The sequence below is a fragment of the Rhinoraja longicauda genome, chromosome 8 (genome assembly GCF_053455715.1).
Source record: "Rhinoraja longicauda isolate Sanriku21f chromosome 8, sRhiLon1.1, whole genome shotgun sequence".
Lineage (NCBI taxonomy): Eukaryota > Metazoa > Chordata > Chondrichthyes > Rajiformes > Arhynchobatidae > Rhinoraja > Rhinoraja longicauda.
Window position 1 is genome coordinate 2,582,177 of NC_135960.1, and position 15,653 is coordinate 2,597,829.

Here is a 15,653-nt window from a genome sequence, read left to right on the forward strand (position 1 = left end):
TCTCTCTCCCTCCCCCCTCTCTCTGTTCTCTCCCCTCTCCTCCCCTCCTCTCCCCCTCTCAACTCCTCTTTTCTCTCTACTCTATCTCTCCCCCTCCTCTCTCTCTCCCCTCCTCTTTCCTCTCTCCCTACTCCCTCCCCTCGACTCCTTTCCTCTCTATTCTCTCTCCCTCCCCCTCCCCTCCCTCCCCGGGACACTCACTCACTCACGACCGCCCTCTCTCTTTCTCTCTCCCTGCTCTCTCCCTTCCCTTCTCTTCCCCTCCTTTTTCCTCTCTACTCTCTCTCTCCCCTCCTCTTTCCCCTCTCTCTCTCTCTCTCTCTCCCTCCCCCTCTCTCTCCCTCCCCCTCCCTCCCCCTCCATTCCCCCTCCCCCTCCACTCCCCCTCCTCCCTCCTCCCCCTCCTCCCTCCTCCCCCCTCTCCCCTCCCCTCCCCCACTCCCTCCACTCCCCCCTCTCCCCCTCCCCCTCTCCCCCTCTCCCCCTCCCCCCTCTCCCCCTCCCTCCTCCCCCCTCCCTCCTCCCCCTCCCTCCTCCCCCCATCCCCCTCTCCCTCCTCCCCCTCTCCCTCCTCCCCCCTCTCCCCCTTCTCCCCCTCTCCCTCCTCCCCCTCTCCCTCCTCCCCCTCTCCCTCCTCCCCCTCTCCCTCCTCCCCCTCTCCCTCCTCCCCCCTCTCCCTCCTCCCCCCTCTCCCTGTCTCCCCCCTCCTCTTTCCTCTCTGCTCTCCCTCTCCCCTCCTTTTTCTCTCTCTCTCTCTCCCTGCTCCCTCCCCTCGACTCCTTTCCTCTACTCTCTCCCCCTCCCTCCTCCCCTACTCTCTCTCTCCCCTCCTCTTTCCTCTCTCTCTCCTTCCCCCTCCCTCCCCCTCCCTCCTCCATTCCCCCCTCCCTCCTCCACTCCCCTCCCCCCACCCCCTCCTCTCCCCCTCCCTCCCTCCCCCTCCCTCCCTCCCCCTCCACTCCCTCCTCCCCTCCCACCACCCCCTCCTCCCTCCCTCCCCCCCCTCCCCCCCTCCCCCCACCCCCTCATCCCTCCCCCCTCATCCCTCCCCCCTCATCCCTCCCCTCCCCCCACTCTCCCTCCTCCCCTCCCTCCCTCCTCCCCTCCCCCCACCCTCCTCCCCCTCCCTCCCCAGGACACTCACTCACTACCGCCCTCTCCTCTCTCTTTCTCTCTCCCTGCTCTCTCCCTCCCCCTCTCCTCGCCTCTCTCTCCTCTCCCCCTCCCGTCTCTTCATTCCTTCACTCTCCGCTCTCTCTCCTCCCCTCCCCCTCTCCTGCTCTCTCCTCTCTGCTTTCTCTTCTCCGCTCTCTCCCCCTCTCCTCTTCTCCGCTCTCTCCCCCTTCCCCCCCCTCTAGCTGCTCTCCCCATTTCTCTGTTCTCTTTACTTGTCTCTGCCCTGCCCTCTCTCTCTCTCTCTCCCTCCCCTCTCCTCTGCTCTCTCTCTCTCTCTCTCCCCTCCTTCCACTCTGCTTTCCTCTCCTCCGCTCCCTCCCTTCTCTGGCCTCTCCTTTTTTCCTCCTCTGCTCTTTTCTTTCCTCTCTTCTCTGCTCTCCCCCCTCTCGCTTCCCTCCTCTCCCCCTCCTTGCTCTCCTCTACTCACTCCACCTTCTCCAAACTTTCTCTCCCCCTCTCTTCTCCTCTCCTTTCCTCTCTTCTCAGCTCTGCTTCCTCTGCTCTCTCCCCCCTCCTCTGTTCTCTCATTTGCAACACAAAATAAGGGACTCTGGGGCAGCAAGACAGGGCTCTTAGTGACTGAGGGAAGGGCAGCAGGCTCGATGAGGCTGGGGGGCAAGCAGCAGACTCAATGGGGAGTCTTCCCCTCTCCTGCTCTCCCCTCTCTCCTCTGCTCTCTTCCTCTCTCCCTGCTCTCTCCTCTCTTCTGCACACCCCCTCTACTGTGGCCATTCGGCCCATCAAGTCTACTCCGCCATCCAATCATGGCTGATCTATCTCTCCCTCCAAACCCCATTTTCCTGCCTTCTCCCCGTAACCCCTGACACCCGTACTAATCAAGAATCTATCTCTACCTTAAGAATATCCACTGACTTGGCCTCCACGGCCTTCTGTGGCAAAGAATTTCACAAATTCACCACCCTCTGACTAAAGACATTTCTCATCGCCTTCTGAAAAGAGCGTGCTTTAATTCTGAGGCTGTGACCTCTAGTCTTAGACTTTCCCACTGGTGGAAACATCTTCTCCACATCCACTCTAGCCAAGCCTTTCACTATTCTGTAAGTTTCAAAGAGGTCCCCCCTCAACCTTCTAAACTCCAGCGAATACAGGCCCAGTGCCAACAAACGCTCATCATATGCTAACCCACTCATTCCTGGGATCGTTCTTGTAAACCTCCTCTGGACCCTCTCCAGAGCCGGCACATCCTTCCTCAGATATGGGGGCCAAAATTGCTCACAATATTCCAAATGTGGCCAGACCAGCGTCTTTCGAGCCTCAAGACTCTTGGAGCCTTTAGATCGCAGTCCACAATTGCATGCAGACACAAGGAACTGCAGAAGGTAGACGCAAAATGCTGGAATAACTCAGCGGGTCAGGCAGCATCTCTGGAGAGAAGGAATGGGTGACGTTTCGGGCCGAGACCTTTCTTTAGTCTGAAGAAGGGTCTCGACCCGAAACGTCACCCATTCCTTCACTCCAGAGATGCTGCCAGACCCGCTGAGTTACTCCTGCATTTTGTGTCTACCTTCGATTTAAACCAACATCTGCAGTTATTTTTTTCCTACACAAGGAAGTGCAGATGCTGGTTTACCTTAAAAGGACACAAAGTGGCTTTGATTAACAGCCTCAGGAGATCAAATCAGCATCTGCACTTCCTTCTTTCTTCACAGGTGAATGTACAAAGGAGCTGCAGATGCTGGTTAATACACAAAAAGACTCAGCGTGCTGGAGTAACTCAGCACATCAGGCAGCATCTCTGGAGAACATGGATGGAGCAGCAAAGTGGTAAAGCAGTAGAGTTGCTGCCTTTCAGCGTCAGAGATCCAGGTTCGATCCTGATTACTGGTGCTGTCTGTACGGAGTTTATACGTGACCGCGTGGGTTTTCTCCGGGTGCCCTGGTTTCCTCCCACATTCCAAAGACGTGCAGGTTTGTAGGTTTTTAATTAACAGGTTCTTCCAGTGGTCAGGGTGCCAAAGGTTATAGACAATAGACAATAGGTGCAGGAGGAGGCTATTCGGCCCTTCGAGCCTGTACGCACCGCCATTCAATGTGATCATGGCTGATCATTCTCAATCAGTACCCCGTTCCTGCCTTCTCCCCATACCCCCTGACTCCGCTATCCTTAAGAGCTCTATCCAGCTCTCTCTTGTGAATTGTGAATATGAAGATGAGGTAAAAGGGAATACAGGAGATATTGCAAAAGACTCTCGGAAGAATGGGAACAGAAGTTCTAGAGGGGAAAAGAAATTAAGGGCAGGGCCAATTGTGACCGATGTGAGAGGGGAGGTAAATACAGAAGTTAAAGTGTTGTACTTAAATGCGCGTAGTATAAAAAATAAAGTGGATGAGCTTGAGGCTCAGTTAGTCATGGGCAAGTATGATGTTGTAGGGATCACTGAGACATGGCTACAAGAGGACCAGGGCTGGGAACTGAATATTCAGGGGTACACAACGTATAGAAAAGACAGACAGGTGGGCAGAGGGGGTGGGGTTGCTCTGATGGTAAGGAATGATATTCATTCCCTTGCAAGGGGTGACATAGAATCAGGAGATGTTGAATCAGTATGGATAGAAATGAGAAATTGTAAGGGTAAAAAGACCCTAATGGGAGTTATCTATAGGCCCCCAAACAGTAGCCTCGACATAGGGTGCAAGTTGAATCAGGAGATAAAATTGGCGTGTCAAAAATGTAATGCTACGGTGGTTATGGGAGATTTCAACATGCAGGTAGACTGGGAAAATCAGGTTGGAAATGGACCCCAGGAAAGAGAGTTTGTAGAGTGCCTTCGAGATGGATTCTTAGAACAGCTTGTACTGGAGCCTACCAGGGAGAAGGCAATTCTGGATTTAGTGTTGTGTAATGATCCTGATCTGATAAGGGGACTAGAGGTAAAAGAGCCATTAGGAGGCAGTGATCACAACATGATAAGTTTTACTCTGCAAATGGAAAGGCAGAAGGGAAAATCGGAAGTGTCAGTATTACAGTATAGCAAAGGGGATTACAGAGGCATGAGGCAGGAGCTGGCCAAAATTGACTGGAAGGAGGCCCTAGCAGGGAAGACGGTAGAACAGCAATGGCAGGTATTCCTGGGAATAATGCAGAGGTTGCAGGATCAATTTATTCCAAAGAGGTGGAAAGACTCTAAGGGGAGTAAGAGACACCTGTGGCTGACGAGGGAAGTCAGGGACAGCATAAAAATTAAGGAGAGGAAGTATAACATAGCAAAGAAGAGTGGGAAGACAGGGGATTGGGACTCTTTTAAAGAGCAACAAAAGTTAACTAAAAAGGCAATACGGGGAGAAAAGATGAGGTACGAGGGTAAACTAGCCAATAATATAAAGGAGGATAGCAAAAAATTTTAGGTACGTGAAGAGGAAACAAATAGTCAAGGCAAATGTGGGTCCCTTGAAGACAGAAGCAGGGGAATTTATTATGGGGAACAAAGAAATGGCAGACGAGTTAAACCGTTACTTTGGATCTGTCTTCACTGAGGAAGATACACACAATCTCCCAAATGTTCTAGGGGCCGGAGAACCTAGGGTGATGGAGGAACTGAAGGAAATCCACATTAGGCAGGAAATGGTTTTGGGTAGACTGATGGGACTGAAGGCTGATAAATCCCCAGGGCCTGATGGTCTGCATCCCAGAGTACTTAAGGAGGTGGCTCTAGAAATAGTGGAAGCATTGGAGATCATTTTTCAATGTTCTATAGATTCAGGATCAGTTCCTGTGGATTGGAGGATAGCAAATGTTATCCCACTTTTTAAGAAAGGAGGGAGAGAGAAAACGGGTAATTATAGACCAGTTAGTCTGACATCAGTGGTGGGGAAGATGCTGGAGTCAATTATAAAAGACGAAATTGCTGAGCATTTGGATAGCAGTAACGGGATCATTCCGAGTCAGCATGGATTTACGAAGGGGAAATCATGCTTGACAAATCTACTGGAATTTTTTGAGGATGTAACTCGGAAAATTGACAGGGGAGAGTCAGTGGATGTGGTGTACCTCGACTTTCAGAAAGCCTTCGACAAGGTCCCACATAGGAGATTAGTGGGCAAAATTAGGGCACATGGTATTGGGGGTAGGGTACTGACATGGATAGAAAATTGGTTGACAGACAGAAAGCAAAGAGTGCGGATAAATGGGTCCCTTTCGGAATGGCAGGCAGTGACCAGTGGGGTACCACAAGGTTCGGTGCTGGGACCCCAGCTATTTACGATATACATTAATGACTTAGACGAAGGGATTAAAAGTACCATTAGCAAATTTGCAGATGATACTAAGCTGGGGGGTAGTGTGAATTGTGAGGAAGATGCAATAAGGCTGCAGGGTGACTTGGACAGGTTGTGTGAGTGGGCGGATACATGGCAGATGCAGTTTAATGTAGATAAGTGTGAGGTTATTCACTTTGGAAGTAAGAATAGAAAGGCAGATTATTATCTGAATGGTGTCAAGTTAGGAGGAGGGGGAGTTCAACGAGATCTGGGTGTCCTAGTGCATCAGTCAATGAAAGGAAGCATGCAGGTACAGCAGGCAGTGAAGAAAGCCAATGGAATGTTGGCCTTCGTAACAAGAGGAGTTGAGTATAGGAGCAAAGAGGTCCTTCTACAGTTGTACCGGGCCCTGGTGAGACCGCACCTGGAGTACTGTGTGCAGTTTTGGTCTCCAAATTTGAGGAAGGATATTCTTGCTATGGAGGGCGTGCAGCGTAGGTTCACTAGGTTAATTCCCGGAATGGCGGGACTGTCGTATGTTGAAAGGCTGGAGCGATTGGGCTTGTATACACTGGAATTTAGAAGGATGAGGGGGGATCTTATTGAAACATATAAGATAATTAGGGGATTGGACACATTAGAGGCAGGAAACATGTTCCCAATGTTGGGGGAGTCCAGAACAAGGGGCCACAGTTTAAGAATAAGGGGTAGGCCATTTAGAACGGAGATGAGGAAGAACTTTTTCAGTCAGAGAGTGGTGAAGGTGTGGAATTCTCTGCCTCAGAAGGCAGTGGAGGCCAGTTCGTTGGATGCTTTCAAGAGAGAGCTGGATAGAGCTCTTAAGGATAGCGGAGTGAGGGGGTATGGGGAGAAGGCAGGAACGGGGTACTGATTGAGAGTGATCAGCCATGATCGCATTGAATGGCGGTGCTGGCTCGAAGGGCTGAATGGCCTCCTCCTGCACCTATTGTCTATTGTCTATTGAATCAATTAGAGAATTGGCCTCCACTGCCATCTGAGGCAGAGTATTCCACAGATTCACAACTCTCTGACTGAAAAAGATTTTCCTCATCTCAGTTCTAAATGGCCTACCTCTTATTATAGACAATAGACAATAGGTGCAGGAGTAGGCCATTCAGCCCTTCGAGCCAGCACCGCCATTCAATGCGATCATGGCTGATCACTCTCAATCAGTACCCCGTTCCTGCCTTCTCCCCATTCTTAAACTGTGGCCCCTGGTTCTGGACTCCCCCAACATTGGGAACATGTTTCCTGCCTCTAACGTGTCCAACCCCTTAATAATCTTATACGTTTCGATAAGATCCCCTCTCATCCTTCTAAATTCCAGTGTATACAAGCCTAGTCGCTCCAGTCTTTCGACATATGACAGTCCCGCCATTCCGGGAATTAACCTAGTGAACCTACGCTGCACGCCCTCAATAGCAAGAATATCCTTCCTCAAATTTGGAGACCAAAACTGCACACAGTACTCCAGGTGCGGTGTCACTAGGGCCCTGTACAACTGCACACAGTACTCCAGGTGCGGTGTCACTAGGGCCCTGTACAATGTATGGGGAGAAAGCAGGAGAATGGGTTTGGGAGGGAAAGCTGGATTAGTCATGAATGAATGAATGAATGGTGGAGCAGACTTGATAAGTTCATAAGTCATTGGAGCGGAATTTGCCATACCGCCCGTCAAGTCTACTCCACCATTCAATCATGACTGATCTATTTTTCCCTCCCAACCCCATTCTCCTGCCTTCTCCCCATAACCTTTGACACCTTTGCTCCATCCTTCTAAACTTAAGCGAGTACAGGCCCAGTGCCGTCAAACGCTCATCATACATTAACCCAATCATCCCTAGGATTATTCTCCTAAACCTCCTCTGGACCCTCTCCAATGCCAGCACATCCTTTTTCAGATATGGGGCCCAAAACTGTACACAATATTCCAAATGCGGTCTGTCCAGTGTCTTATAAGGACTCAGCAATGCAGCCCTTCTTTTATACTCCAATCCTCTCAAGATGAATGCTAACATTGCATTTGCCTTCCTTGCTACTGATTCAACTTGCAAATTAACCTTGTGACGGGCCGAGTGGCCTAATTCTGCTCCTATTTCTGATGGTCTTATGGTTTAATAATAGTCTCTGGTCAAATTTCAGTTTCCAAAGTTTTAGGACAGAAATAATGCAGGCACCGTGATCATAAATGGCATGAGTCTTGTGAGCATGAGTATCGTGACCAATTTTGGGCACCATACCTGAGGAGGAATGTGCAGCCTCTCAAAAGGGTTCAGAGGAGGTTTACAAGAACGATCCCAGGAATGAGTGGGTTAACATATGATTAGCGTTTGATGGCACTGCGCCTGTGCTCGCTGGAGTTTAGAAGAATGAGGGGGGACCTAATCGAAACATACAGAATAGTGAAAGGCATAGAATGGATGTGGAGAGGATGTTTCCACTGGTGGGAGAGTCTAGGACCAGAGGGCACAGCCTCAGAATTAAAGGGCGCTGTTTAGAAAGGAGGTGAGGAGGAACTTCTTTCGTCAGAGGGTAGTTAATCTGTGGAATTCATTGCCACAGAAGGCTGTCATCAGTGGATATTTGTAAGGCAAAGATAGACAAATTCTTGATTAGTATGGGTGTCAGGGGTTACGGGGAGAAGGCAGGAACATGGGGTTAGGAGAGACAGATCAGCCATGATTGAATGGCGTAGTGGACTTGATGGGCCGAATGGCCTAATTCTGCTCCCATCACTTATAACCCTTTGAGTCATTGTTAGAGATGTCCTTGTCAGCCATTTCCCACACTATTGTTGCATATTCCAGAAGAATGAAGAGATCAGAGCAGCTTGTAAATCGAAACCCAAGGCAACAAGAAACACCACAGACCGTCAGCAAAGACAGAACAATTTTGCCATATAAAATCACACAGAATATACTCGGTTTAGCATTTGTGCAACAAACAACCATAGTGTTGGATGATATAAGATCAAACAGTTTAGAGATACAACGTAGAAACAGGCCCTTCGGCCCACCAAGTCCGTACCGACCAGCGATCCCCGCACATTAACACTACCCTGCGCACACTAGGGACAATTATACATTTATACCAAGCCAATTAACCTACAAACCTGCCGACCAAGATACACCATCTAAACCAGTCCCATTTGCCTGCATTTGACCCACATCTCTCAACACCGTACCGATCCGTGTACTTATCGAAATGTCTTTTAGATGCTGTTGAAGCATCTGCCTCAACTATCTCCTCTGGCAGTTTGTTCCATATATCCACCACCCCCTGAATGAAAAGGTTGCCCCTCAGGTTACTATTAATTCTTGCCCCTCTCACCATTAACCTATGTCGTCCGGTTTTTTATTCTACTTTGGTCAAAAGACTCACCCTATCTATTCCCTTCATGATTTTATCCACCTCCACACAATCACCTTTCAGCTCCCTGTGCGTTCCCAGGAATAACGTCCCAACCTTCCCAACCTTTCCCTATAGTTCAAGCCAAAGACGTACAGGTATGTAGGTTAATTGGCTTGGCAAATGTAAAAAATTGTCCCTAGTGGGTGTAGGATAGTGTTAGTGTGCGGGGATCGCTGGGCGGCACGGACCCGGTGGGCCGAAGGGCCTGTTTCTGCGCTGTATCTCTAAATCAAAAAAAAAAATCTAAAGCCCTCGAGTCCTTTTAACTTTCCTGTAAATCTTTTTTAGTTTGAGTTTTAGAGATACAGAGCGGACGGAAACAGGCCCTTTGGCCCACCGAGTCCGTGCCGACCAACCATTCCCCACACACTTACACACACTGGGGACAATTTTTACAATTGATCCAAGCCAATTTACCTCCAAACCTGTACGTCTCTCTGGAGTGTGGGAGGAAACAAGCGATCCCGGAGAAAACCCTGGCTGGTCACGGGATTGAATGTGAAAAAACTCTGTACAAAGACAGCACCCGTAGTCAGGATCGAACCGGGGTCTCTGGCGCTTATAAGGCAGCAACTCTACCGCTGCGCCGTCTCTGCACCCTTTCCCGATTAATGGCATTATCCCTACAGCAGGGTGGCCAAAGCTTGACACAGTACACGAGGTACGGCCTCTTGTACAACCGTGACACGTCAACACAAGGAACTGGAGATGTTGGTTTACAAAAAAAAGACACAACGTGCTGGAGCGACTGGCTATACTGAGAAGCTCTTGGTGGGGAAGGGAAGGGAAGCGGCGTAGAAGGGAAGCTCTCGGCATGCACCAGATAGCCATCCGCGGAGCCGTGCAAGAACGGACCCAGTGGGCCGGCGAGGTTGGATCGCCACGAGGAGGTCGGGCTGCCGAGAACAAAGGGGGACCCAGAAGGGGAGTAAGGGGCCACCGAGAACAAAGAGGGACCCTGCGGGGGGGGGGGGGGGGGGGGCGAAGGACGCTATAGACAATCGACAATAGCTGCAGGAGGAGGCCATTCGACCCTTCGAGCCAGCACCACCATTCAATGTGATCATGGCTGATCATTCTCAATCAGTACCCCGTTCCTGCCTTCTCCCCATACCCCCTGACTCCGCTATCCTTAAGAGCTCTATCCAGCTCTCTCTTGAATGCATTCAGAGAATTGGCCTCCACTGCCTTCTGAGGCAGAGAATTCCACAGATTTTACAACTCTCTGACTGAAAAAGTTTTTCCTCGTCTCCGTTCTAAATGGCCTACCCCTTATTCTTAAACTGTGGCCCCTTGTTCTGGACTCCCCCAACATTGGGAACATGTTTCCTGCCTCTAACGTGTCCAACCCCTTAATAATCTTATACGTTTCGATAATATCCCCTCATCCTTCTAAATTCCAGTGTATACAAGCCTAGTCGCTCCACTCTTTCAACATATGACAGTCCCGCCATTCCGGGAATTAACCTAAGCTAAGAACAAAGAGGGACCAACATGACTGTAACGAGTACTTTTGTAACTTTGTCGGTGCCAAAAACATGGCGACTCTTTGTGTACTGTACGCAAAAACAAAGAATTTGACTGTCGTTGGGTGCATGTCACAATAAAGTATCTCTGAACCATACAAACTGAATTGCCTCAGTTACCTTCTCCAGCAGCTCGTTCCATACACCCACTATCCTTTGAGTAAAAAAGTTACCCCTCAGATTCCTATTAAATCATTCCCCCTTCATCTTAAACCTATGCCCTCTGGTTCTTGATTCCCCTACACTGGGCAAGAGACTCTGTGCGTTTGCCAAGTCAAGGCAAGTCAAGTCAAGTCAAGTTTATTTGTCACATACATGTGCAAGATGTGCAGTGAAATGAAAGTGGCAACGCCTGCGGATTGTGCTAAACCACAAAACAGAATAGAAAAATAAATTTTAACACAAAAAATAAATTAATACAGTAAATTAAATTAGTTCCTGGTGATATGAGAGTTAACAGTCCTGATGGCCTGTGGGAAGAAACTCCGTCTCATCCTCTCAGTTTTCACAGCGTGACAGCGGAGGCGTTTGCCTGACCGTAGCAGCTGGAACAGTCGGTTGCTGGGGTGGTAGGGGTCCCCCATAATGTTGCTGGCTCTGGATCTGCACCTCCTGATGTATAGGTCCTGCAGGGCCCAATCTATTCCTCTCATGATTTCGTAACCCTCATCCTCCTGCGTTCCAGGGAATAAATTCCTAGCCTGCTCAACCTCTCCCAAAAGCTCAGGCCCTTGAGGCCTGGCAAATTGCTGACTCCACTGCCAGTGGCAACATCCTTTTAAATCTTCTCTGTACCCTTTCCAGCTTGACAACATCTCTCCTATAACATGGTGACCAAAACTGGATAAATGCTAGATATAAAACATAGCACAAAAAGTAAGGAAATTTGTGTTTGGTAGATTATTTCTTTGTTGCAACAATGCTTTTGACAATAAATCTTATACCGTTGGAAAGCCTGTTTATTTCCCTTTTAGATGGTGCCACATTTGTAAGGAACATGCATTTGTGGGATGAGCAGCAGAGCTGAGTATATGGGTTGCGCCCATGAAAAATCTGCCAAATCTTCTCTGCCAATGCCAAACAGCTTATTCTGCCATTGACTCTTGTTCGGTGTTGTTTGGTGGATTGGATGATTGAAGTCTGAAGAAACAAGACATATTGGCAATTTAACAATTTATTCATTTAATAAACAGGAGCCTCAGTAGCTCAGTGTGGAAGAACCATACACAGCCACAACAGCCTGGCACCTCCTCCTCATGCTGGTCACCAGCCTGGTCACACACTGTTGTGGGATGGCATCCCATTCTTCAACCAGCATTTGTCGCAAGTCAGCCAACGTGGTTGTGTTGGTCACTCTGGCACGAACAGCACGCCCAAGCTGATCCCACAAGTGTTCAATGGGGTTGAGGTCAGGACTGCTGGCAGGCCATTCCATCCTCTCCACTCCCAAATTCTGGAGGTAGTCTCTGAGAAACCCTGCTCTGTGGGGGCGAGCATTGTCATCTTGGAGGATAGAGTTCGGTCCCAGACTGTGGAGATATGGGATTGCCACTGGTTGCAGAATCTCATCTCGATATCTCTCTGCATTGAGATTGCCTCCAATGATGACAAGCCTCGTTTTTCCAGTGAGGGAGATGCCGCCCCACACCATCACACTGCCTCCACCAAAAGATGTTACTCTATCGGTGCAGCAATCAGCATAGCGTTCTCCGCGTCTTCTCCACACTTTGACCCTATGATCCAACTGCCGTAGGCAGAATCTGGACTCGTCGCTGAACATAACGTTCCTCCACATGTTCAGGTTCCAGTGCACGTGTTGCCGACACCAGCGCAAACGGGCCTGACGGTGAAGGGCAGTCATGGCAGGCCTCCTGGCAGCCCTATGAGACCGGAGATCGGCTGCGTGCAGTCTGTTCCGAATTGTCTGGGCAGAGAGCCGTCGGCCATATCGTCCTGCAAACCTTGACTGCAAATCTGTAGAAGGCAGCCTACGGTTCCTAAGTGCTGACAGGGTGAGGAAACAGTCTTCTTCGGGTGTCGTCTTCTTGGGACGCCCACTTCGCGGCCTGTCTCTGACATCCCCCGTTATATGGAACTTGGCCTTCACTTTGGAGATGGTACTAGGGCTCACTCCAAATAATGCCGCAACTTGGTTTTGCGGAACACCAGCTTGAAGTTGCCCCATCGCACGGGCTCTATCCAGATCAGTCAAACGTGGCATGCCGATTCTTGGAGCAGACACCTACTGACCACTGTAGCAGGGCCCATGCTCACAGATGCTGCCAATCAGGTGCCAATCAGGCACCTGATTGTCAGCACCTGGGGGTACCAGAAGCTCAAAACAAGAGTCAATAGCAACAGCAGAATAAGCTGTTTGGCATTGGCAGAGAAGATTTGGCAAATTTTTCTTGGGCGCAACCCATATACTCAGCTCTGCTGCTCATCCCACAAATGCAAGTTCCTTACAAATGTGGCACCATTTAAAAGGGAAATAAACAGGCTTTCCAACGGTATAAGATTTATTGCCAAGAAGCATTGTTACAACAAAGAAATAATCTACCAAACACAAATTTCCTTACTTTTTGTGCTATGCTTATGTAGCTCTGTGAGAATTAAATACACTTGACCTTTCAGACATGATTCAAGATCTCTGCGTTACTCTGGCTTTGTTTCTCAAAAAAACTCAACTATGTCCTCAACTTCCTCATACATGATGATCTGTAATTCCCTCCCTAAACCACTCAGCATCTCTCTCTCTCCCACTCGAGAATACTCATTCCAATATCTTGTTAAAACTGGCGGCACTTTGTCAGATTAGTTTAGTTTAGAGATACGGCATGGAAACTGACCCTTCGGCCCACTGAGTCCATGCCGACTAGCAATCGCTCGTACACTAGCACTATCCTACACACACTGGGGCAATGTACAATGTTACCGAAGCCAATTAACCTACAAACCTGGTAGACAACCTACAAACCTGTACGCCTTTGGAGTGTGGGAGGAAATTGGAGCACCCAGGGAAAACCTACGCGGTCACAGGGAGAACGTACAAACTCCGTACAGACAGCACCCGTAATCAGGATCGAACCTCAGTCTCTGGTGCTGTAATGCATTAACTCTACCATAGAAACATAGAAAATAGGTGCAGGAGTAGGCCATTTGGCCCTTCGAGCCTGCACCGCCATTCAATATGATCATGGCTGATCATCCAACTCAGTATCCTGTACCTGCCTTCTCTCCATACCCCCTGATCTCTTTAGCCACAAGGGCCACATCTAACTCCCTCTTAAATATAGCCAATGAACTGGCCTCAACTACCTTCTGTGGCAGAGAATTCCACAGATTCACCACTCTCTGTGTGAAAAAAACCCTTCTCATCTCGGTCCTAAAAGACTTCCCCCTTATCCTTAAACTGTGACCCCTTGTTCTGGACTTCCCCAACATCGGGAACAATCTTCCTGCATCTAGCCTGTCCAACCCCTTAAGAATTTTGTAAGTTTCTATAAGATCCCCCCTCAATCTTCTAAATTCCAGCGAGTACAAGCCGAGTCTATCCAGTCTTTCCATTGTGCCACTCTGTATTTTGTGTAGCTTTACAGTGCACTTTGCACAAATGTAGTACTTAAAATGTGTTGTACTGTTAGTGTTGAGCTCAGAAAAAGTTAAAAATGAAACCGGTCATAACTACAGAGAAAGGAAAAATTTTGATGTTACATATCTAAAACAGAGATATTTATTGTATGGTTTTTATTCAAGAATATTCAATGATTAATGCACATGCCACAAATAGGATCAATGTTGCTTCATGAAGTCAATATATTTACCTACAATACATACTTTAAATGTTATGTATGATGTGTATTTTAACTAGAATCTTAGTTGTACAGCAAGGAAACAAACCCTTCAGCCCAACTTGCTCATGTCAACCAAGGTGCCCCATCTACACTAGTCCCATTTGCCCACATTTGGTTCATATCACTCTAAACCTTCCCGATCCACGTACCTGCCCAAATGCCTTTAACATGCCGTTCCATTTACCCACCACTCTCTTTGTGAAAAGGTTGCCCCTCGGGTCCAACTTGCCACCTTAAACCTGCCTCCTCTAGTTCTTGATTCCATTACTCTGTGTAAAAGACTCTTGTGCATTCACCTTATCAATTCCCCTCATGATTTTATACACTAGTCAAGTTACATGGAACATGTTTTGGAATGTCATGCACTATTTGGTCAGTAAGGTTATGCTGGTTTATGCTGAAGATAGACACAAAATGCTGGAGTAACTCAACGGGTCAAGCAGCATCTCTCTGGAGAAAAGAAAAAATCTCTTCCTTTTCTCCACATATGCTGCCACAACCTTACTTACCAAATAGTGAAAGACCTGGAAAGAGTGGACTTGGAGAGGATGTTTCCATTCATGGGAGAGGCTAGGACCAGAGACCATAGTCTCAGAATAAAAGGACATTCCTTTAGAAAGGAAATGAGGAAAAATGTCTTTAGTCAGAGGGTGGTGAATCTGCGAAATTCACTGCCACAAAGGCTGTGGAGGTCAAGTGAATGGACATTTTTAAGGAGACATAGACAGATTCTTAATTAGTACAGGTGTCATAGATGACGAAATCTCATCCAAAAGACTTGTTTTTTGGATGGCAAATAAAGGTAATTCTGATTCTGAATTCTGCCAGAACAAGGGGCCACAGTTTAAGAATATGGGCCAAATGGCCTACTTCTACTCCTATCACTTAGTCGGCATGGACTCGTTGGCTGACGGGCCTGTTTCTATGCTGTGTCCCAAACAATACTCCAAATGCGGCCTCACCAGCGTCTTGTACATCCTCAACTGTTGCCTGCAACAGTAAGTTGAACCTGGTCCTATTTATTTATATCCAATCCTTTTTATTAATAATAATAATAATAATACATTTTATTTATATAGCGCTTTTCATATACTCAAAGACGCTTTACAGAGATTTTGAGAACATAGGGAATTTAATAAATAGATAAATAAGTAAATAAATAAATGAACAGAGAAAGGAGACAGTAGGTGAGGTGACCTTCAGTGGTTGAAGGCAGTACTGAACAGGTGAGACTTCAGCGATGTTTTGAATGTGGTGAGTGTGGGGGAGTCTCTAACGGTTTGGGGTAGTGAGTTCCATAGGGTGGGAGCAGCGATGGAGAAAGCCCTGTCCCCCCAGGATCTGAGTTTAGTCCGGATGTGGGGGGATAGGAGATTGGCAGCGGCAGAGCGGAGGGTGCAGGTGGGAGTGTGCCTGTGGAGGAGGTCGGTCAGGTAGGATGGGGCCA